The sequence below is a fragment of the Camelina sativa genome, chromosome 4 (assembly GCF_000633955.1).
Source record: "Camelina sativa cultivar DH55 chromosome 4, Cs, whole genome shotgun sequence".
NCBI classification, from domain to species: domain Eukaryota; kingdom Viridiplantae; phylum Streptophyta; class Magnoliopsida; order Brassicales; family Brassicaceae; genus Camelina; species Camelina sativa.
In genome coordinates this window covers 18822754-18825231 of record NC_025688.1, presented here as the reverse complement: position 1 = coordinate 18825231, position 2478 = coordinate 18822754, and positions in this window count along the sequence as shown.

Below are 2478 nucleotides of genomic sequence, written 5' to 3'. Positions count from 1 at the left end.
AAAAAAAAAAAAAAAAAAAAAGAGTTTCTGGTTTGTTACTGGATATGCGTAAGTCTTCAATAGACAACTGCTGAAGCAGAGCACCAACTACCAAGTAGATTTAATATTTTGGTTGATAAAAAATTAGTCGTCAACAGAATATTCCTTTTTTTTGGTTGTCGCTTTTTGATTAGTGGAAACTACGTGTTAGATGTTAGGAGAGGCTTGTTTTAGCAAATATAAGCGTCAACCTGAATTGTGCTGCGAGCCTGCGAATGTGATTCCTCCACCTGTCCTTAGGTTATGTTTGTGTTTACATGCAGTGCACTTGGTTTTCTGGTTAATTAAGATTCTAAAATTACATCATCAATCATCATGGTCCATGGAGCTTCTAATTTATACTATAAGCTAGTCAAAACCAATATATATTTAGTTTCCTTTATTAGTTAAATTACTTGTTCTAGTGTCTAAGCTAATACCCCAAAGTAAAAATACTTGTTTATAAAGAGCTTTTTCCTTCCTCTGAAGTTTTCTCCTCAAGAAGCAGCTCAAGGCGTCGTTGTTTTTGGCCGGTGATTAACGTTTGGTGGCTTCTATAGCACCAACGTTGATCTTCCGTTAGTTTTAATGCTTTTGTTGTGTTTAGTTTCTAGACTATGAATTTGTTGCTAAGTTTCTTCTTCGAAGATTCATTGGTAATTTTCTCGGCCTTCAACCGATCAATCCACCGCCATCCATAATAGTTCTTGTGGTTGGTGTTACGGTAAGGGCAGCTTCTTCCAAGCTTTCTCCACTCGAACCAACATCCAGATCTGGGTGAGATCTGATGTATCTTGACTCCTTCATACCGAATCTAGTAATTACATATCGTCATCACCGGCAGGCAACTTTTGGCGGTTTCAATTCCCTCTACTGAGGTTCCGTCGTGCCATTCTTAGGTAGATCAAGATTTCTAATTTTCGAAGTCTCTAAATTATCAAGCGAGGACTACAAGACCAGAAGTTCAATTCTGACGCGTCAGGTGTCCGGAGATCTCTAACTCAACTTCCGATCTTGGAATTAACCAGTAAACTGAAGAAGAGAGAAGCAAAGTGACAGTATTCATAGTTTTTATGTTTGTAAGGTTGTATCCTGATTTTCGGAAATTCGTTTTCGTTAATTAGGCTTTGGCTCCGGGAGGTTTACTTAAACTCGCCGGCTTTGTGTCCGGAAAGATTTTGATCTTTGCCGGCTCTGTATAAGTTTGTCGTCGTGCCCTTGGTTGGGTCTTTGTCGTGCCCTTGTTTGGGTCTTTATTGTGCCCTGTAGTAATGGGTCATGTAATGTTTGTTTTTTGTGACATCAATAAAAATGGAAACACTTATGAGAAAAATAAAAAAAAAGCTAATACCCCAAATTTACTTGGGCAAGAGAGCACGAGCTGGAGAAAAACCCTAGAACCAAAGTCGCCGCCGCCGCTGATCTGGTTTTGCCTCTCCGGTGAGCCTCTTTGGCCGCCGGGGAGGGTCCCCTCTTTTATTGCTTTTCGTTTTTCCTTTCTTTTCGTCGAGTCAAGGTCGGATCTGAGATCTCCTCTTCTTTTGGGTCTCTGGTTGGTGGCTGGATGGAGGTTCAAGATCGTGCAGTGGCAAGGACAACCTCGACTTGTGGTGGGGTTGCTCTGACTTTGTTTTCCATCGCTGGAATCTTCGTCGGAGGTCTTCGTTGGTGTTGGAGTGGCAACTAATCTTGATGCGACGTCTTGATACCGGTTGGTTTGGCTTGGTTGAGACCGAAGGGGAGTCGAAGGGTCCTCTTTTTTGGGTTTTGGAAGCCGCGGCGATTCGATTCCGGTGGTTTTGGTTTCAGATCTGGTCCCTTCCGGCTAAGAAGCGAGACTATAAGGCAGAAGTGATGTGGCTAATCCGGCAATGCACCATGAGGTGAAGATATGCTAATTCGTGTTCTATTCTCTTATCTTTAGGCGATTAGCATTTTGGTTAATGTGTGGTTGGTTCGGAAAAGCCTCTATTCATGCTGGTCGCGTTTCTTGGTCGGGTCAGTCAGATGTATTGTCCGTTTTAGGCTTAGGACCGAGACAATGAACGCCGGAGAAACCAAGCTTTTCTGATGATGCGCCTCTGGGTGTTGATGCTATTGGGACAAGTTTTACACGCCCATCAGGAGGTTCTAATAGTTTGGATTTGCTTTGTTTTCTCAGTATAGGATTTGGTCTTCTCTGTGTTAGTAGTTGTTTTCGTGTCATAGGGTCAATTTAGGTGGTTTAAGAGATGATTTTACACCGAGTCGTGGTGTGTTATCTATCTCGTTGTTGTTAAAAAATGCAATGGTTCTCGATTAGGTAGTGTTGGATCCACCTAGTGTTCCAGGGTTGTACTTGATCAACCATTGCATTTGCTTTTGGTCCAAGTCTATAGAGGTGAATGTAATGTGTATTTGATTTGGTTGTAATATTTGGTTAATGAAAAATTGATGTTTGAGCCAAAAAAAAAAAAAAAA